General features: G+C 30.8%; 1 pseudogene; it reads right to left on the bottom strand.

Moving 5' to 3' along the window:
- Window positions 1-342: 342 nt before the first annotated feature.
- On the bottom strand, window positions 343-19,574 carry LOC132731029 (putative nuclease HARBI1; annotated as a pseudogene).
- Between the last annotated feature and the right edge of the window lie 4,094 nt (window positions 19,575-23,668).

Below are 23,668 nucleotides of genomic sequence, written 5' to 3'. Positions count from 1 at the left end.
TTGCAATAGTTTGTTTATGTATTCATACTAGTATATGAATTCTCAGTTTTAGGATTTTAAGTTGGAGATTTGCTACCCAAGCCTTGTTTGTTCCTAGGCAGCTGAAAACCATTCATTTTTTCCTGGAATCTAAAAAGCTTAGATCCTCTTTAGAAAAATCCAATACCGCTTAGTAGTATGGAATAGTTGCATATATATTTGTGGATTAAATGGGTAAAACTATAGCATACATTTTTTAATTCATCAGACACCATTAACTTTGAAACAGAAATGAGTTTTGTTTGACATTTTCACAACAAAGGAAAATATGCATTTAATTTTGTTTATTTTCACAAATAAAATTTATTTGTCTTTAGTGTCTTCTTCTACCAGCAATATGCAAGAAGCTTCTTGTACAAATGATGGAGATGCGCATGCTTCAAGTACTGGTAATTTGGCAGAATCAGCACCATCTGCTACACTTGTTAATACAAGTAACTCTGTAAGTCTAACTATATGTTTCCATATGTTCAAGCATAATATTTTCTATGTACATGCATCATCATATACATGTGGAGTAAAATGTCTGTGTCCCCTGTATGAAAACTAGACAATATTATCTGTACTGCTTATTTCACATCATTCACTCTCTAAAGTCTCTTTTCACAAAACATAGTTATAAGCAATTGCCAACACTTAATGAACCTTTTTAGTGAAACATAATAAAGTATTTACAGATTGCTAATTATGAATCAATAAAACTCTGACACTTTTCAAGGACATTTCAAATTTTATTGCACATATTTCAATACTGAATTGCTTGATATCATATTACAAATGTATATGACAATGAATATCAAACCATTTTATTAACCTTTCACCTGCTTGAATGTTGCCACCTACACAGAGCCAAGTCAAATACACAGCTGTCAAATCTGGCCAGGCTCTATACATTTGCCAGGCTGTCTTTCAATTTTCATATCCACAAATGGAGAATGGAAAGTACTGAAATTTGTGGTTTGACGTCCATCGCAATAAATCAGCAGGTAAAGGGTTAATCAAATGTTGAGGAAATACCTTATTATTAAGAAATATTAAATTAATGATTTTCTTATCATATACCAGCACAGCTTTTGCAAGTCAGCAAAATTGATACTACACTTATGTGTATAACTTTCAGTGTAAGATTATATGACTTGTCATTTTAAATGACACTAAATATTTGAAAACATTACAGAATAAGCTTGTAGGTATAAAAATTATAAAATAAACTTTCTTTTTTACAAACAATACTTACATAATGTACTGGTATGTGATAAAATTATTACTATTTAATTATTTTTGTGTGATTTTCTTACTGAATTCATTGAAAAAATTGAATAACAAAATAACATGTTCACAATAGGCAAAAATGATATAATTCATTTGAAGACATGAAACAAATTCAATTCTGAATTTTCACAACATTCAAATTTTACTTCCAGGAAAAAAGAAAACGAACGGTCGGTGAACCATTAGGTAAATGTATTACAAATTATTTCCAGCTGTTCATTAACAGGTAAAACACATCAAGTATAATGGAAACTTTCATGGAAATAATGCTGTATTTTGAAATAAATCTTGCAAATTGTATTATTGTGAATATATGTCCGGTTTATTAAAGAAATGACTTAAGGAATTTCAAAAAGTGCCATGTATGTTTCTTAAATTTAAAAGAAGTTCAATATGGCTTCCTAAGTACAATGTCACAATCAGAGAATCAAGGAACTGGATATAGTAGAAAGTAAAATTGGAAATATCTCTGACATACAAAGCAACTGGTTTCAAACCATATGAAATACATAGAATCTCATATGAATTACCATATATAAAGAATACATTGTTGATGTTTTGATAGAGAAGGTTTATCCGTTGAGCGAGAAAGTGTATCTTGGCGAGCTTCGACACCGAGCATGTATTTGAGTTATCCTGCTTTTGAATATGTTTTTAGACAATTTACTAGTAAAAGATTTCAATCTTACATTTCCCTGATGAAGTTCTGTCTTGTTTTTCTGTTTACCATGTGAGGTCATCATAATTATGACGTTATGACTGGAATAAAGATAAGTTTATCCGGCAAGGCTTCCAGATGATAATATAGATAGTAGCTGGATAAAATGTAAAATTTAATTAACAGGTTTAAGAAATGGCTATTGTTAGCCCCCCCCCCCCCCAAAAAAAAAAAAAACAAAAAAAAACAAACAAACAAAAAGCAAAAACATAGAGAAAACTATCAAAAATAATATTTTCATGAAGCACATTTTTACAATTATTACAATTTGTTATTTCAATTACAGATAAATATCAAGAACTTCTTGATATTGAAGGGAAGAAGTGCAAATTTCTATAAGAAATTCTCAACACGCAAAAGCAGCAAACTGAAAATCTGGGGGCAATTTCTAAGGAATTGAAGCGACTTACTGACATTATTGCATACAAAAGTACTATTGATAATCTCCTTGAACTTTAAATATCAAAGTATACATTTTCCAAATACAAAATGCAGTCATAAAATCATATACTTAGGAAGGACAGTGGAAATTAAATAAATATAGTGAACTAAAGAAATGATATATTCCAAGCAGTGATTTTACAGCTAAATTAAAATAATTGATTTGATTTCGGATGCCAGAGATTATATAAAGAAGGCACATCTCTTGTGATAACATGCTGCACATCCAGACATCAAACAGTGATTTTATAAAGCAATAAAATCACTGATTGGGATATATTATTTTGATTCTAACATGACATTAACTTAAACATGGTGCTATACCTAAATCAAGCTAAATTTTTGTTTCTTTACTTTTTCCAGCGTGTCACATTAAGTGATTACATAACATTTATAATACTGCATGTTTGTAATGTCGCTTTTCATTGGATAATCGTGACATTTATATAGTTTTATATACACGGCTGCTGTTGATTTATAAGAAAATCTCGCTTTATTCCTCTAAAAATGATGCTTGCTGTATTATAAATTTGTTATAAATATTTCTAACAGGTTATATGGCTGTTTATGAACGCTTGTTTGTAAATATAACCCTCACCTAGCGGCTGGTGTTATATTTACAAACAACCATTTATATACATGATATAGGGCCATATAACCTGTCAAAGTTTTTATAACTAATATGGTAGTCTACAAACACTTTTGGTGCTTTCTTGTTCAATAGGAAACATTCAGGTCATGTTAGAATTCATCATTTGAAATTGGTTCTATGAAGTCTTACACATGTAGGTAGCTTGTTACCCGATTAGTAACTCTCTTATTATTTATATATTCCAATTTAATTTGTAAAATGTTAAGAATAACTTACACGATTGTCAAATATACATTATTATTTGACAATGCTAGAAAATTCTTAACTTTAAACTTATGTATGTAATTTCCTATCAATACGTTAATAGAAAAAATGAATCCAGAGCTGTTATAAGAGTGACAAATACCATATTTTTTTTAAAGACAAGTCTTTAAAACTTCTGGTGTAATTTCATAAAAACTTTTGATGTAATTTCATTCAAACTTTAGATGTAAAAAATGGATAGCAGAATCATATAACCGGGCAATATTATGTAAACTATATAAAACCCATTTCAACAAGAACCACCGCTGGACAGGCACAATGCTCAACTTTTAACTTTTTAGAAATGGTTACAACAAATCTTTAAAGCTGAATTAAATTAATTTTATAACAAAAAGAAATAGCTACATTTCGTTAATTAAATGTGTTTCATATCAACTCTCATTTTATTATGGTGTCAGACAACCAAAATGAGTTTTATAAGCCTAAACAAAAGGGCCATGATGGACCTGAAAGCGCTCACATGTATATAGGCCGCTGGGCCAATTTTAAACAAGGGACTTTTATTTGAACAAACTTGGAAGACACTGACTAGTTGATGTTTCATGCCAAATATTTAACCTTTTACTTTTGTGGTTTTCTAAAAGAAAATAGTTTAAGTTTTTTCTTTCGGTTGCCATGGCAACCAGAGTTCTGCTTGGAATTTAATTCTTTGAACAATTTTTAAAGTTGACTACCAAAGAAACATTCCTGTGAAGTTTGGAAGAAAACTGACGGACGCCGGACGAAAAGCGATCACAAAAGCTAACCATGTCACTTTGTGACATATGAGCTTAAAATTAGATGATTACTTTTTTGTGAACAACAGGACTCTGGCGAGCATAATATTGTTTTGTTCTACAAGTTCAATAAATCTAGTTATCACACCCCCGTGCCGATTTTACGACTCCGTAAATATGGTATTGCACAGCCGTGCATATATTTTGACATGACATCATTAGCGTTATACAAACATAGTGTAAAGGCGCGCTAAATGTTAGCGTTATACTATAGGCGCGTCGATGAAAAATGACTCTTATTTCACTTAAAACGGTCTTTAATTTGGGTATGTGATAAATAGAATATTTAATTCGTGTAATGTTCATCACTGAAATTATTGCACGAGGTGAATAAAATAATATTATGCTCGCCAGAGGCTCGCATAATATAATTTTATTCAACTCGTGCAATAAATTCAGTATTGAACTTACACTCATTCAATATCCTCTATTTATAAACCACCTATTACATGGTAAGTGTGGTGGTAAAATTGACAAAGGTCGAACCCCAGCAGTGAACTTGAAGTTAGACAAAGAAACCTGGGTCTTGTTCAAGACACATTGTCCATCTATGGTGACTTTAAATTTTTAAATAAAAATTGAAACTTTCATGCATTTGGAAGTTACAGAGCAGACAAAACAACCACCATTTATATGTATATAACATCAATAAAGTTATGATCAATGTTAAGAGTTTGTGGACAGCAGCAGAAACGCAAACATATCTGTAATAATAACTCTTATTTTTTTTTTCAAAAAAAAAGGTCTGGCTAAAACTAAAAAAAGATCAATTAGGGTCGCCCTGGCATTAATTCCAGTTTGAATACTCTGAGATATTGTAAATACATCATCATTATTCAAAGTGTCATCAATCAATATATCTCCGATTAAAGGAATGTTTCTTTCCAAACAAACATTGTGAAGCTTACAGCAGACACTGACAATTCTGGGTGAAGGGCAGACAACCTCCTGTTTTGTGTAAACACCTGAAAAAAATTACGAATCATTATCAATTGTAAAAAATGAGTCGGACTGATCTTAATGAATGAGTTTCAGAAGATCACTGATAAATAATCAATTTATAATTCCTTTACGTTCTAAGTTATAGTATATTCATAATATATTGTGGTACAAATTTTGAAGGGTTACCATTATGCCATTTTTATGGTCCCTATAAAAACAGTAGCATGTATGTACATATGTATAACATAAACTGTTAAGTCGTATGAAAGGTGCAAACAAATTATAAAACAGCAAATAACCTTTAATTTATTGAAACTGAAAATTACTTTGTGTAAACTTACAGAAGTCTTTATATGATTTGTATCAAATCATCCGATGGAAAGCAACTTTACAGACATGCAGTATTGAAGTTTATTTCTATGTAACATGGTAAATAATAAGCATAGTTAAGTCTTTAAAAATTGGTGTCATCCAATAATGCAACATGTTATAAAACTTAGTATCATACATTCAAGTGCATACATGGCGAAATACCTAAATCTTGACTTCAACATTCCAAATGTTCTTTCCACAACCATCCTTGTCTGGCTATGAGCTTTTGTTGTACCTCCTCTCCTCCTTAACTGATCCAGGGTTGATCTTAAATTGAAATAATAAATTTCAATAACTGTATAAACCAAGACAAATCAGTCCTTTCTATGACAACAAGCTTTAATATGTAAACCAAATCTCAAATAAAGTAAGTTCCTGTTTAATATGATATATAGAAATTTCAAATGCCATGAATACAAACTGATTAAAATTTTGATAGCCAGCCAAGCGCTTGAACATTATTTTATTATTTGTTTGTATTCACCAAATTCTTTCTTGTTTATTGTTATTGATTTTATGCTTTACATCTATGATGGCAAAAATGAATATTAATATGTTACAAGACATTGTTATTGTTTTTATGCTATAAAAAAATGATGGCAAAAAATAATTATTTATATGTTACAAGATTTTTTTTTTTTTTTTGTGTTTGGAATAGCAGTCATTAATAGGGTCAACATGAGGTGAAAACTAATTCAAGTCTGTACTAATAACTAGCAAAGAGAATTTCAAACTATCCACTCCCTCAGTTTTTCCAGAGTAAAAATAGCTTTGTCGGAATTATCAGTTATAAATGTTGTCAATACCTTTGGAGTCATCAAATAAGGGCGAAGAGGATAACCAGAATCCCCTAACAACCAACCCGGATTGTTATCTTTTAAATGCTGCCTAAGACCGCACATATGAAAGATAGTGGCATCATGTGTGAACCCAGGCCAGCGAGCAACAACATCAGTGAACTTATAAAAAAATGTGATTTCTTTTACATTACTTCTATCCAAAATTTAGTTCATAAGATTGGGGCGTCCGTGGCCGAGTGGTAACGGTCCACTTGCCCCTCACCGCTGTGGGTTCGAATCCCAACAGGGGCTTCAGATTCTTTCATGTGTGGAAGCTATCCAGCTAGCTTACGGAACGTCGGTGGTTCTACTGAGGTGCCCGTTCGTGCCTGAAAAAAAATGCACAGAGGGGCACCTGAGGTCTTCCTTCACCAGTAAAGGAGGAACGTCGCCAAATGACCTATATAGTGTCCGTGTGACGTAAAACCCAAATCAAACAAGCAAACAAAAGTTCATAAGATAGTGAAGTGAATAATTCTAATAAAGGCAGCTAAAGAGAATATTTTACTAATCAAAAAAATTTTAAGTATATGACAGTTTACAGCATTTGAAAAAGTAGATGTTAATACCTTTTCTTTCTGATGACCATTCAGTCAAAAGAATTGTAAATGTTGAAATAAATTAAATAATTTTCATTGCAAATACGGAAGAAAAAGGAAATCTATTGCAAATTGGTTACCTCATGCTATGGTCAACAACAGCTTGGACATTCAGGGCATGGTATCCCTTTCTACAAACAAAGGCAGGTTCCTCTAATCCTGCTGGTGCTATGATTGGGATCAAAGTCCCATCCACAGCAACAACACAATTAGGCAAACCTGCCACCCTGTAAAATCCTCTCTTCACATTTGATATATCTGCCGGTGAAGTTGGGAACTTTATGTTTTCCAGTCTTTCATTGATTGAATTCACAACCTGCAAAATTAAGCAATTTATTACATTTATAGTAAATATACATGCACCTTCAGGTCTTGAAAATTATGTTACTTGCATAAGCTATCCAGGTTTTTCTTAGTTCACAAATTAACATGTCAGTCAAAAATGTTTATATTAGAGTCATTGGCCTCAGTTATATAATCATAAAGTTATTCATAAAGTTTCAAAGTAATACCTTTTATGATTTTAAAACTTGATCTTGCAGATTCGGTTTTCACTTTGAATGTGAAAAAACATTTTGCTATGTGATAGGTTATATATATAGTTGCACAAACATTGTGCATAACACTTTAAGAAAAAAATTTGAGCCAACATCCAGTATAGATGGACAGCACCCTTCAAAATGATGACTTAAAAATTCAATTAATTCATTTGGTAATTAATAGTAGTTAAACATACAAATAAATCAACATTATCAATAATTATCATGATTATCAGGGCAACTGATAAGACAAAATTTGTGCTTACTTGCCATACATGTCTGCTCACTGAACTCCTACTAACTCCATGTAGATCCAGTTTCGCTGAAAAAATCTCCTTTTGCCAAGTATCTCAAAGTGAGCAGAAGCTGAAAATAAACAAATGATGTCACATTCTGTTTAATAGTGAATAGTGAGCAATGTGTAAAGTTTTCTTGTAAGATATATACACTGAACAAAACTTATAAACACATACGTACCGCATATTATAAGAATTGTGGTAATATGTGTCAGCTGCTACAACAAATTATGATATTGTATAAAATTCAACACCGAATGCTGATGCCTTGCAAATTTTCATTAAATACAAACGAAATTTATGACAATTGCAGCTAGATGATACAGGGCAGTTCTAAAACTAAAAACACACAAATTTCATTAAAATTGTGTAACTGGTTAGGCCATAATCTACAAGATGCAATTGATTTTTAAGCTACCTTCCATTTATTATATACTTATAAATGAAATATTATGAAATATTTAAGAAATACAATGGGTACTTTTTTATTTTCCGTATTTTACTGTAAAAATGAATTTATTTTTCATTGTACAGTAGTGAAACTTACTTTTGTTATTTTCAATTATGCCTGGCTTTGCATCTCTTTTGTGGGAAACAGCACATGTACCTATGGAAGGAGGGTTTTCAAGTTTTTTTTTTAACTTATATGGGGCCTATTTGCTGCACATACATAATGAGTTATATAAACAAAATGATAAAATAAAACCCAATTTTGTGTAACAAAATCTTCAAAAGTTATAATTATGAATAAGTTTCATTGTATTTGCATTTATCTCAAGTTAGTGAAACAGTGTTCTGTATAATATTTATGAATTTGCACTAATATGTTTCAATTTATATGTTATGCTTATATGTATTGGATTTATTTCACAAAACGGTGAAGACAAGAATAACATATTTTTTCGGGGGGGGGGGGGATTGTACAAGACACTTCACTCCTGACAATTCAACTCGAGCCCCATTTAAATTAACAGACGTAAATAGAGGATATTCAAGTTTTTTCTATAAATACACAATTTATTTTCATCGAGTGGTATGAAAATAAATATTTCATGAGTGACGGCAGTCACAAGTGAAATATGGTAATATTCATGCCACAAGATGAAAATAAATCATGTATTTATAGAAAAAACTTGATTTTTCTATTTATTATATACATTTTTCTCTTTTTTGAAATTAAAATTTTGAAAGGCTTTCCCTTAAGTTTTGTGTACTGGCAGAATTTAAAAGAAAGTAGTCCGACAATACACCAGTGAAAATACGGAAAATATGTTTCACTGCAGTGAACAATAATTTTTTACAGTGAAAATACGGAAAATGAAAAAACGTATTTTATTTCATCAATATTTCTTAATATTTCATTTATAAGTATATAATAAATATCTTGTTTGAAGAAAACAATATTTTTATTTCATTACTGTAAGTCTATACATTGTACATTTGTGTACATATATGTATTGATAATATAATAAAGATATTTTAAAACAATAAATACTTTTAATCACCATTGTTTACATCTCAGCTTCATTTGAAAAGCACAAAACAAAATTGGGTGGAAGGGGTGGAGTGTCTCAACCAGATAATGAGAAATTTCATAAAATAAGTGGTAAAGGTTCTGCGAACAATAACTTAAGATGAAGTGTCTGAGGGGGATACTGTCAATCAAAGTTGTACACATAATTTATAAAAAAAATCATCAAGAGAGGTCGAGAATCACGAGGTTAATATACTATAAAGGGAGTTTGTAAATATGGAGATAAAAGGATATTTTTCACAAGACGACTTGCAATATTGTAGCAGTAGTGGAGTCAAGGGAGGTAATAAAATGTGGGTTGGATAGCTACAGACCCATTGACAACTGAGTTTAACTTGTTTAGAAAAAAGTGTATTTATCGAGCGTGTGATGAATCGTGCATCAACAAATTAGTGCTGTAGTACAGGTACTAGTAACGATCCGAAATGTTGACAGTTCCATCGGATTATTCTATCCAATTATTAATGAATACACGCTGACAGCAATATTATCATTATAAAATATGTGATAAAAAAACATATCTTATCAACTTCCCTATATAATCACTAGATTACATGAATTTGTAGCGTCCTTGAACTTTGGTTATTGTTGTCAACTATGTAACAAATTACAAGGGAAACAACTATAGGAAAACACCGAAAATATCAAGCTAGATTTGTCGCCCTACTGTATTGTAGAGCTTATTAATATCACGCAATTGTACGAAATATTTATTGGCATACAGTACCTTTGTCAAAGGAAAACTTCTATTTGAAGATGAGCTTATCTTTAATGAGATTATGCAAATCAAAAACTGCTTCCCGCGAGAGGCGGTACCGTTCAACCACTTCCCTGTCCCTCAAATTATCTAGGGCGTCTGTCCGTTCACGGAAAATTCGTGGCAGAGGTCGGCGTCTCTCAGTGTCGAACAATAATACGGCAGCCATATTTACGCACTGCACGAGCAATTTACGTCAGCAATAAGTGAGAGTAACTTTACGTTTAAACTTACGCAAATGCGTAGCTAAAAAGTTAAGTGAAACGCAAATAAATACGTAAGTTCTGCTTACGCAAATACTTACGTTCAAACTCGAGTTACGATAACGTAAGTACGTTAGTGAAACGCTCCCCTGATCTGTATGTCGAAGGAAAACATTCTGACTAGCTTTATACCACTGTTTTTCATGCATCAATTTGTAAATCTCCCTTAACCCCTTTGTTGTACAAATGTGTCCAAATTTAGAAAATGATTTAAAATAATGAGAGGATTATCATGAAGAATTCTATTTCATCTACATCATGCTTCAACCTTATAAACCAACAAATTTTTATTTTCTTTAGTATTGTGAATAATAAATGTAGATATTCTTTTTCAATTACTATCAATTAATGATTTCATTTCCTTCAATTTTTCCCAATAAAACTGTGTGTCACAATAAATCACATTAAGTTTGTTTGGTTGATTGGGTTTTATGTATTGGTCATATGGCGACATTCCAGCTTTAGTGAAGTAGGAAGAAGCCAGGTTTTCATGCATTATTTATGGCAAGAACGGGCACCTGAGTATAGCCACCGAGGTTCCATATAAGCTAGCTAGATAGCTTCTTTACATGAAAGAATCTAAAGTCCCTGTCAGAATTCGAAACCTCACCGGTGAGGGGCAAGTGGTTTGAAGTCAACAACCATATTCACTCAGCAACGGATGCCTCATATTACAATTAGGATTCAAGCATATCAATGCACTTCTTATTCATGAAATATATCAAACCAATGTTATGGTAGAAGTGAACAAACTAAACATTAAACAATTTTTACTAGACGATATAGCACGAACTATACATGCCAGATTGTACTGCTTCAGTTGAGGAGTTTTGTCCACCCACAAGGCGTCCAATTGATTGCCATTTCAAAAATCTTGACACACAAAAAAGATAAATTAACAATAAAGAATATTTTAGAAAATTTGAAAACTAATATTACTACTATTACAAAAGAAGCAAGCGAAAGCATCGTTTTAGAATTTAGTGTAAAATTGATTTTATGTATCTTAGACCGATAATATATTTATATCAATTGAACTATTGTCTTTCAGTTGCAGTTAATATTTAATAAAATTAATTTCATGGCTCACCACTTCATTTAAAACAATTAATTTATTTGTAGGAAAGACGTGAAAATTTTAGTTTGAAATCTATCAAAATGTTAAAATTAACTCATCAAAAATGATTCTGCCTTACCTTGGAAACCCTTATGCTTCTTGCTGGAGTAATCTAGTAATCTAATGATCGCTAACCGGGTCAGGAAAGAATCATTGTTTCCTTGAGCACGAAACTTTACATTCATTGCTCAGTACTAGTTGGTTCCAGGCACGGGTTCAAAAGTATGTCTATAAGCTCAAAGCTTTCTACACAACTGAAGTAATACAATCTGTATAAACCAAACCATTAATATAACAGAGTGGATGAAAACTACAGGTACATATATGGTGTGTGTGTGTGTGTGTGTGTGGGGGGGGGGTGCTTCAACTTCAAATTATTTATTTTGATAATTAAAAGTAATGACTTACGCCTTCTTTAGGTTGGATAATATATTTACAATGCTGAGGAGAAAATTTCTATATGTTAACAGCTTGTGATCCGACTTCATTGTGCCATTCATTGACTGTCAAGTTGTTTGGTAAGGGCTCTTAATAATTTATTGTAAACTTTTGCTGCCATCTTGATCATTAGTATTTTAACAACTTCTATTATGATACTTAAAACAGGCGTGGTAGATAGGGACTATAATAGTGGTCAGGATAAAATATGGAATATAAATTTAAAATTACCTTTCGCTTTTTAGCTCACCAGAGCCACAGGCTCAGGGTGAGCTATTAGTATCAAAGGGGGATGCTCCGGCGTCCGTCGTCATGCGTCAACAATCGTCTTCTTCTCTAAAACTACTGGGCAGATTTACTTCAAATTAGGTCTGCAGCATCCTTGTGACAGTCACACTTGAATTTGCTCATGTCATTCCAATTGGCCCCTTTTAGGGTTCAGCAGAGCTAAAAATAGAAAAAAACCTTTAAACATCTTCTTCTACAGAACTAATGGATGGATGATCACCAAACTTTGTCTGTAGCATTCTTGGGTAGTCTTTTATCAAGTTTGCTCATATTAATTTGATTGGCCCCTTTTAGGGGTCTCTAGGGCTAAAAATAGAAAACCCTTTAAACATCTTCTTCTACAAAACTAATGGATGGATGATTACCAAACTTTGTCTGTAGCATTCTTGGGTAGTCTTTTATCAAGTTTGCTCATATGAATATCATTGGCCCCTTTTAGGGGCCGCTAAAGCTAAAAATAGAAATACCTTTAAACTTCTGTTTCTACAGAACTAATGGATGGATGATCACCAAACTTTGTATGTAGCATTCTTGGGTAGTCTTTTATCAAGTTTGCTCAAATTAATTTGATTTGCTCCTTTTAGGGGTCTCTAGGGCTAAAAATAGAAAAACCTTTAGACATCTTCTTCTACAGAACTTATTGAAGGATGATCACCAAACTTTGTCTGTAGCATTCTTAGATAGTCTTTTATCATGTTTTGCTCATATTAATTTGATTGGCCCCTTTTAGGGGCCTCCAAAGCTAAAAATAGAAAAAACTTGACCTTTCCTACTGAAATCACCAAACTGTGTCTGTAGCACTCTTCGGTAGTCTTTTATCAAGTTTGTTCATATTTATTTGATTGGCCCCTTTTAGGGGCAGCTAAAGTTGAAAATAGAAATACCTTTTAACGTCTCCTTCTACAGAAGGAAGTAATGGATGGATGATCACCAAATTTTGTCTGTAGCATTCTTAGGTAGTCTTTTATCAAGTATGTTCATATTTATTTGATTGGCCCCTTTAAGGGGCCGCTAAAGCTAAATATAGAAAAACCTTTGAACATCATCTCTTTATGAAATATTTGATGGATGATCACCAAACTTTGCCTGTAGCATTCTTAGATTACACAAAGAAGATATGTTATCGTTTAAACTCTTCACACTATAAGAGGTCACAGTATAAATATAACACTATAAGAGGTCACAGTATAGATATAATGATTATAAGTGTCATTAAAAAAACTTTTTCTTTTTTTTATAGAAAAGACCAACTTTACTTGGCCTTTAATAGGATATGCAGCTTCCCATACATAGTTTATTTATTCTTTTATCCAAATTAGACATTTTCAGTAAGAATTTTATAAATTTCAATAAATTTCTATGATTTCATAATGAAAGGGAAACAAATTATGTTGGAATGTGTACATATGTTATTCAATTTTTCCAAAAGATGTTCAATGACTTGGAGAAAGTCTTAATGTCATGATCTGTTTATGATGTGTAACTAGAAATTGGACATCATATTGCATCATTGTAAGGTCAGTTGTAGGTCATTAACCAGGAAAATAAATAGGCCTAAAGAAACGTTTAATATGTTTCTCCTGTACCTGACTAACAAAGATGTGTTTGTACGCTAAATTTTGTTATTGAATTTTGTTAAAAATTGTATTTTTTTTATTTATTTTTTCTTGAATTTGATTTAAACTTGGAAAAAAACACAATACAATAAATTTTGGGACAGACTGTTGAACCTGAGTTTCATGTGCATAATTGAATTTTGGTATCAGTGGAACTGTTTTTGATATTTTTGAAACCATTGCACATACTTTCTTGTTTTTGATGTACGAGACATGAAATTTGGAATGATGTACAGAGACTTGAAATTTGGACCAGGAATGTAATTTCTGATCCGAAACGAATTAAGATATTAACTGACTACTTTTGATATTATTATTTGATATTGTTTGACCTAGTTTGTCGTTTTTTGATGTACCTGCTGGAAATTTGGACAAGGGGTTTAATTTCTGATCCTGAATTGAATTTTGATATGAACTGGCCTACTTTTGATATATTTGATATCGCTTGACCTACCTTTTTTTGTCTTTTATGTACAGACTTGAAATTTGGACCAGGGGTGTAATTTGTGTAATTTTTGATGTTGAATTCAATTTTGATACCAGCTGACCTACTTTAGGTATTATTGACAGCATTTGACCTACTTTCTTTTATTTTGACATTCAGATTTTAAATTTGGACCAGGTTTGTAATTTCTGATGCCGAAATGAATTTTGATATCAACTGACCTCCTTTTGATATTTTTAATATAATTTGACCTTCATTCTTGTGTTTTGTTTACATACAGACTTGAAATTTGGAATAGGGTTGTAATTTCTGTTGCTGAATTGAATTTTGATATCAACTGGCCTACTTTTCATATTTTTTACAATGTTTGACCTATTGTCTTTTTTTGAGGTACAGTTATATTGTTACCATACAGAATGTATTAAAATTTTGATGTCCTCAAACATTTACACCTTACATGTTTTGCATGTGACATTTCGTGTTTTCATTTTAAAAAAGTTATAAAAAAATTGTTTAGTCACAATTAATCCTGCTCCAGTGGTCATTTATTCTACATAGTCTCATAGGAACACACTTGCAACATACATATTTTTAACAAAGCCTTTCCAAAATATTAGGGCAAAGTATTTCTATTTATATTGTGAATAATGAAATGATGAGTTAGATAAGTGATCTAGGGCCATCTTAGTGGCCCTATTTTTTATAATGAAGAAAAAAAGCTAAAACATTCAGTGTTGTGAAAGAATATTACTAGAGGGGCAAGTTAAAATTGAGCTGAACTTGCGGAAAGAGTTTGACTTGCCTTTCAGCAAATTCTTTTCAAAAATAATTTCCAACACTGTAAAGCCATTGTTTCTGGTGAGCGACTCAGAGCCATCATGGCCCTCTTGTTCATTTTTTTCCTTTAATCCTACACATGTCTGAAATATATAATAAAATTGTAAGTATTTACTGAACTGTAAGGATTGTTGCTCTAATAGTTTAAATGAATGATTTGAAAGACATTCTTGGATCGAATTTAATGATGTAAAAAGCAAACATAAAGAGAAGTATCACAATTCAACACACTCATTTTATAAACCGCCTCCAACTATAACCTACCATTTGCTAAAATTCAAGGATATTAAGTGATGTACTGGACAATATGTAGTTTCAATTAAGGAACACGGGCTTAACTCGGCAAAATGTAACAAAATAAAACACGTTAAATATGTGCAAGTACAGGTAAAAATTAATCCAGTGTCAAGTTTAATTTAATTTGAATTAGTAGTACAAAATAATGAAATTGCACCAATAGTTTCTGGGGATAATAGCCCTGTGGACAGACTGGCCGACAGATGACTGAAAAGTGATCCCTTTATGTCACAGCTACATAGTAGAAGGTGACACAAAAAAGGAAATTTCTAAGCAGATGATTATCTTTCCCTAGAAAAATAATTTCAAATATGATTTCAAGTTTGAAGTACAAATCTTTGTTCTCAAGAAACGTCTTTCAAAAATAATTTTACCCCAAATTTTACCCCAAAAAATTCAAAGTAAAAAATGGGGAATATCTTACTTGCCTTTTCTAAATGGATTCAGGGCTCAGACTGGCTTTAGAGAAAGCCCCTATTTTTAACTTAAAGAGAAAATGGCCTTACAAGAAAGAAAATTAAGTACTCAAGGGGCAAAATTTTGAAAAACTATAAAGTATTCAGAGTTATGCCCTTGTCAAACCATTGTACCCGTCGTGATAAACAAGTACTCAATGTGTTAGGTTGATACCTTTAAGAATTTTATAATAATTCTACTTAATTTGGCAATTTTGACCAAGTTGAAAAGGGGCAAAATACTGTGTGATTCATGGGCGACAGAAATGTTTGCATGAAGATGACGAGACAATTGCACAGCAATCATAATAATTTGACAATTTCTTTTAAACTAAATGAAGAACTCTTTTATACTGGTGCTCTGTGACTATGTTGCTGAATATTTATTTTAAAAAATAAGGTTTTTGCATAAGTTCATCAATTATGATAATCTAACCACGAACACTAACAAGGTCATTTACTAAAATTTTGACTAGTTATTTTCACATTATCCGCGTTACAACGTATGGCGGATAATTGTTGTCTTGTCCTTATCGTTGTAATAAAACTGGATGGGTCAGTTTTGCTTGACTGCGTCGGAGTATATATATTAACAGGGTGTGACTAGTACCGTATAAGTATTTTTTCTGCGGGTACTTTATTTCTGCTATTTCTGCGGTTTATAACGACACCGCAGATTTAAAAACCGCAGAAAATTAAGACTTCGTATGTCGGAATGTGTCAACTACCTTTATTGTATAATTACATTACCATGTACCGTTATCAGCTTTTGTAGATGGGAATAATTTTTCTTTATGTACCCGACATGAATGAAATATTAGAAGAAAAAGTTACTTTACTTGTTCTTTTTGTTTAAAAAAATGTCATGTTTGTATGATTTTCGCTCATCCTAAGCTTGATTTATTTTAATTATAAAATTGTTATAGTTTGACGGGTGCAATAAACATACCCTTTTGTATTTGTACAATATATTGTGTTTACGTGCGATATTACTATTGTTTATTTTTCACACTTTTGACATATTTATACACATGCAGTATTACAATTAATTGTTGTCATTGCACATTGTTGATTTTTGTTTATTAACGTTTTGTTTATTGCGTTCATTGAACGCCGCCTTTCCTTGTTGATCTTGTTTATCATATTTTATATACCGATACATGATGATCACGGTGAACACACATTATAAGTCGTCTGCATGTTTACCAGAAGTAATGTACCTGTTACATCAACATATCTTGAAATGTTGTCTGTTTGTATCGGTTAATTTTGTAAAAATATCTAAATTAAAACGCAGAAATGAAAAACTTCAATGCGAGAATGATGACACCGCAGAAATAAGATACGCAGAAATTTAAAACCCCTTATTTTAACCAAAATCCCAGAATTTTAAGCCCGCAGAAATAAGTACTTATACGGTATTCAGTTTCTATCGAAGATCTCAAAGAGAACAGCCATTATCTTTTACAAATTAAAATTTAGCCTTTCGAAATATTAATGACTTTGTACTAGCATCATGAATATGGTTTTTAAAGCATTATTTGTTGATGTCGGCAAAACTTTAATGCATGTTGCAATGGTTTTACAAAGCAGACCTGATATAAACCCAGGGATTGATAAAGGCGACTTTATGACCGGACAGAGTATGGGTCCTCCTACGTCCCTGTTTTTTTTATACAATATGTAATTCTTCCAGAAGGTTTGCGCAGAACGCTCGCGGTTAACCTGGTTTGTATGCATATTGTGATTGTCAGGCACATGTTTTTCATGATTGTAACTGTGTAAATGTTTGTCAAAGTGATATGATTTAGTTTGATAAAACTCGAACAATTGTTTAATATGATGGAGCACTTACAAGTATTTTTTAATATACATGTTGTATTTTTATGCGCTAAATTTATAGTTCTCTTTGAGGTGGCTTTAATCACAACACAGTGTTCCGTTTTGTAATTTAATGTCACTTTCTCAGTGGAATACCACAGACGTCAGGCTACCCTGACGTCAATAAATTGATATAAAAACAGTAACAATTAATTCAAGTGGAAAGCCACAATTTTATCACTTGGAAATCCAAATTCTAACTGTTCATTTTGTCTATCTTTACAATATTTCTAACAAGAGCCACCGCGGGGCGGGGGCAACGCTCGACTTTTTAATTTTTTCTTAGTGAACAAATAGAATGGGTGAAAGAAATCAATGAAAAGGAAGCGAAATGAATGTTTGTATTTTTTATTTGAATAGATTTTAGTATCAATTTTTGTTTTATTGAGTATGAGTTATGGTCATTAATAAAGGGTATTGTATAGGATATATTTTCAGAATTTGAATAATTTAACATTTATGGTTATTTAGAGAATACACAAACTAATTATGCTAGGAAAATTGTGCTATTATCAGGGAACATATTGAGCTTTTAAATGATTCTTGCATTGATCATGTAATTATGTTAAGGAAATGCAATTATTACAATTTGAAGCAAATGAGGAAAATAAAATTTACTAGCCTTATTTTTGTATTAACTTTGAACATTGAAAGCATTTTAAAGGAACTCCACTGAGGTGTTGAAGGTTAGTGACAAATCATTTTAACTCTAAATAGATCAGCTGTTGTACTTGAGCAAGATATGTAAAAGATATATACTGAGACATGAATTGAATATTATATATCTGTGCTATTATTAGCTATATTTTGTTGTAACACTGTTCAAATTTGGGTTATATTTCACAAGGTGAGAAATGAAATGATTGCACAATAAGGAATTTTCCTTGCCAGTTATTGGTATTAATCTACACTGAATATGAACATTAAGGTTAATGTCTCTTCAATTTTGTCATGTAAAAAAATCTCAATGATGTCCTTTAACTGAAATTTTTAGAAAATGTGATTACAAAAAGAAGAGATAAATTAAATTTGGTCTGTATTGACATTAATTATGTACATGGTAAAGGCCAAGTCATGAATATAAATAAGTCATACTGATATTCATTTTTTAAATGATTTGTAATAAGAAGAAATGTATTCAAGTAAAGTAATTGTGTAGACTAAAATTAGTAATAAGTTGAAGTTTACTTATAGATCATAAACAATTATGAACAAGAACATTTGTGTTCATGTGGAGGATAAATTATCATAAAACTTAGTCTTGTTTTACATATAATTTAGAATCATTATAAGGAGAAAGTTTTGTGGACATTGGATAACAATTTAAATGTTTTTATGTACATTAAAATGTAATAATGATAAACACAGGTGTATTCTATAAGGTAATTATGAATTGTAATAAACAAAAACTTTTAATTTATATAAAAATCACGAGTATTATAAAGGAAATGTTTCATTTTGACATGTAAATCATGAAATACATGAAAACAAAATGGCTCATACTACAGTATGAATAGTAAATTGTCATAAACTATGAGTATTATAAATTTTGAGCATTATAGAACATCAATAATGAAAAAGTTTAGTTTACATGTCGTCATTGAATCACCATTAGGATGTTTTTATGTACATGTCATAGGGTATATATATTTATTACATTGTACTGGCAAATGTTAATTAAGCTATACTTAACCTATACTTCCAATTAACTATCCTAGATTATATCATTTTTAAATACACACACATACATACACAGAGCAAATTATATCATTTTAAATGGTACTCTTACAGGCTGTCATATGCGGTTGTTGGTATTAAAAACTCTTTTTAGTTGAATTCGATTTACTTTTGCACGGATCAATAACCAATCATACTTCCTACTGCCTTTCTCCGCCATTATTCAAAACAATAACAAAGCCATTTTGTGCTATAAAAATGTATATCCATTTCTGTTTTAATTCATTTATATAATTACAGGTATAAATGTATTTTGTATTTATTAATAGATACTCTAATGAATCATGTATGTCAGTAATTGTAATATTGTGTATTTAATTAAATAATGACTTTTGTATATGTACCATAAATTGAATGTTTATATAATTACAGGATACTATCTTTTGTTGCGTTTGTATTCACTTCAACCCCAAATTTCCAATTGATACTGCCTACCTGGTTGCGCTGACCCGCGACAATGGCGCCCAACGTAAAGAATTGATGTGAGGGGTACGTGAACGGTTTTACAGAGCACATAGAGAGGTCACAGATTTCAAGGGACCAAGCCCAAGTGATCAGCTTTATAGTGATGTGATATTATTTTTTTTTTATTATAAAATCTGTGCACAGTTTAATTAACGTTAAAGCTAGCCAGAGTTATAAAAGGCTTAAGGATCATTCAACAAGATCTGTCCGATGTCTACAAGAAGGGGGAATCAATTATTGAAAATTTGACCTTTGACCCCTGTGTGGAAATTTATTATAGACATCTCAACAAGTGAATGAATATATTTATATTCATTGCCATATAGATAATAATTACTTATTGTCTGTTTCATATACTTGCATTTAATGTTTGATTTCAAATTTTGAGAGGAAAATGATATTTTGATTGTTTTATTTTTCTTATTGATGCTGTTGTGTTTTTGTATGTGAAATTTAAGATAAACATATCCCCTTCTGTCATTACTGCTAGACACAACACATACACATATTACACACTAGATAATGATATAGGTTTGGAAGAATATATATCCTACTGTATTATTGCTTTTCTACAGGAAAGTCATCAATCTAATTTGCATACATTTGTCCATTTCCTTATCCTATAAACCCCCTTTCCAATTATTATCTATATATTGCCAATCTAAATTCATTCCTTTAGTATTTTATTTGTGTTTCTATCTCGCAAATTTTTGTGGAAAGAATATTTTGGAAAATACTCATAATTCTTACTTATAAATTGTCTAGCTAGATACGCGCCAGACTGTTATAGTTCCGCGTCGCTAAGCACGTGCAATCGGTAACTGGTAAGTATTGGAAAAATATTTCCAATATTCATTATGTAGTCTGCGGAGTAAAGTTTGGGAACGAGTTTGAGACGTGCCAGCGACATTTTTTTTTTCATTTTATTCATACAAACATACACACAAAAAAAACCATTATACAAATAAAATAAATAAACATAATTAATTTATCATTGTAACTTTTCATTAAACAGAAATAAAATACATAATTATGTAAAAGACACACAAACACATAACAATAAAACAAAAATAAAGTAAAAATAAACTGTAAAAATTATTGAGAAACAAAAATCCTACAATTCAGAATGTAAACATATACAACTGTGAACAACAGTGAATGTGAAGACTTACACATCTTGACAATTGAATAGTTAAAAAAAACTTAAAACTTTGAAAGTGAAAGCTTATTTATTGACTTGTAATTATCAAATCATATAATAATTACACGTTCAAATGGCTTGATTACGTTAAAACTACCCTTGATCTAACCGGTCACAGTGAAATATTCCTAAATCAAAATTCTTCGAACTTATGTAGCGTTCATTTGTTAATTAAACAAACACTGATTGATCAATTTATTACCGACTGGTTTAGTAGAATGCAACTATCAAATAAAGGCAAACTTGTTTAAATTTCAGTTTGAGTTTGAAGACTATTTGACATAATTGCCAAAACACTTATACTTACCTATTCTCAAGTTAACGACTGCAAATCATAAATTCCCTGCTGAAACTGCCCGTTGGTCTAATATTCCATATGTTAATAGAAAGTGTCCACTATGCCAAAATGACTTAGGTGATGAATTACATTATTAGATGGTTTGTAATTATTTCACCGAAAAAAAAAGCAATTTATTCCAAATTATTTTCACAGTTATCCAAATATCATTAAATACCACGAACTTCTTAAAAGTAGTAACAGCGAAATCCTAAAAAATCTTAGCATATTTATAGCACACATCATGAACTCATTTACACGTTAGTTTTACTTGTTGTAATAGTATTTTACTCAGACAGTGAACGGCATTCCATAGTTACAGTAATGAATGACGTAATTAAGTTTTGCGCGCTTTCTACGTGCTTGACTTTATCTCCAATAGAAATTAGACAGTTACCTATACTTAATTTTATGTTAAAAAATGTTTCTAGTTGTATTACATGTACTATGTATTTTTCGCTTGATTATCTATCATACTTGACTTAAAACATGTAATTGTTTTCTATATGATACCCACACATGTATTTATTTACTTGATTATTGTAATATCTGTTGTAATAAATGTAACCTTGACAAAATAAAAGAAGAATGTTGTTGATAAATTGAGAATCATATCATTGACAAAGATAAGGAGCAAATTAAATTGCATACAACATATATACGTCATGTCATGAAGTAGTAGAAATACTTTTACAATTCTGAATGTGAAGTATCAAAGAACTTGAACTGTTATGAATATAGAATACAGATACTGTGAAGAAGGAGGAATACTTATATAAATGTTTATGTGAATTTGGAAATATTCACTCGAAAGTAAAGGAATATTTACACAAATGTGAAATTGAAATATTTATTGAAAATGTAAAGTCAATATTGTGAACAGATGGATGAAGATATAGTGAAGTTGAATTGATGAAGACATAGTGAAGTTAAATTGATGAAGACATAGTAAAGTTGAATTGATGAAGACATAGTGAAGTTGAATTGATGAAAATATAGTGAGTTGAATTGATGAAGATATAGTGAGTTGAATTGATGAAGATATAGTGAAGTTGAATTGATGAAGACATAGTGAGTTGAATTGATAAAGATATAGTGAAGTTGAATTGATGAAGATATAGTGAAGTTGAATTGATGAAGATATAGTGAAATTAAATTGATGAAGATATAGTGAAGTTGAATTGATGAAGATATAGTGAAGTTGAATTGATGAAGATATAGTGAAGTTGAATTGATGAAGATATAGTGAGTTGAATTGATGAAGATATAGTGAGTTGAATTGATGAAGACATAGTGAAGTTGAATTGATGAAGATATAGTGAAGTTGAATTGATGAAGATATAGTGAAGTTGAATTGATGAAGATATAGTGAAGTTGAATTGATGAGGATATAGTGAAGTTGAATTGATGAAGATATAGTGAAGTTGAATTGATGAAGACATAGTGAAGTTGAATTGATGAAGATATAGTGAAGTTGAATTGATGAAGACATAGTGAAGTTGAATTGATGAGGATATAGTGAAGTTGAATTGATGAAGATATAGTGAGTTGAACTGATGAAGATATAGTGAGTTGAATTGATTAAGATATAGTGAAGTTGAATTGATGATGAAGATAAATTAGTGAGTTTGAATTGATGAAGATATAGTGAGTTGAATTGATGAAAATATAGTGAGTTGAATTGATGAAAATATAGTAAAGTTGAATTGATGAAAATAGAGTGAAGTTGAATTGATGAAGATATAGTGAAGTTGAATTGATGAAGATATAGTGAAGTTGAATTGATGAGGATATAGTGAAGTTGAATTGAAGAATATATAGTGAAGTTGAAGTAATGAAAATAAAGTGAAGTTGAAGTGATGAAAATAGAGTGAAGTTAAAGTGATGAAGATATGGTGAAGTTAAACTGATGAAGATATAGTGAAGTTGAATTGATGAGGATATAGTGAAGTTGAATTGAAGAATATATAGTCAAGTTGAAGTGATGACAATATAGTGAAGTTAAAGTAATGAAAATAAAGTGAAGTTGAAGTGATGAAAATAGAGTGAAGTTAAAGTGATAAAAATATAGTGAAGCTAAATTGATGAAAATATTGAGAAGTTTATGAATGAAAATATTGATACACAATGTGTGAAGTTGAATTTGTGAAAAGATTTGAAATATAGACACACACTTATCTTCAAATCCTAGACAACTGTCAATATAATAAACCTGAAATATAAAAATTTGTGAATATAAATGTAATACAAG

Source organism: Ruditapes philippinarum, unplaced genomic scaffold, assembly GCF_026571515.1.
Source record: "Ruditapes philippinarum isolate M1 unplaced genomic scaffold, ASM2657151v2 ctg2854_1_1_1_1, whole genome shotgun sequence".
Taxonomy (NCBI): domain Eukaryota; kingdom Metazoa; phylum Mollusca; class Bivalvia; order Venerida; family Veneridae; genus Ruditapes; species Ruditapes philippinarum.
The sequence above is the reverse complement of the archived record's forward strand: the minus strand, read 5'-3'. Positions and strand labels throughout refer to the sequence as shown.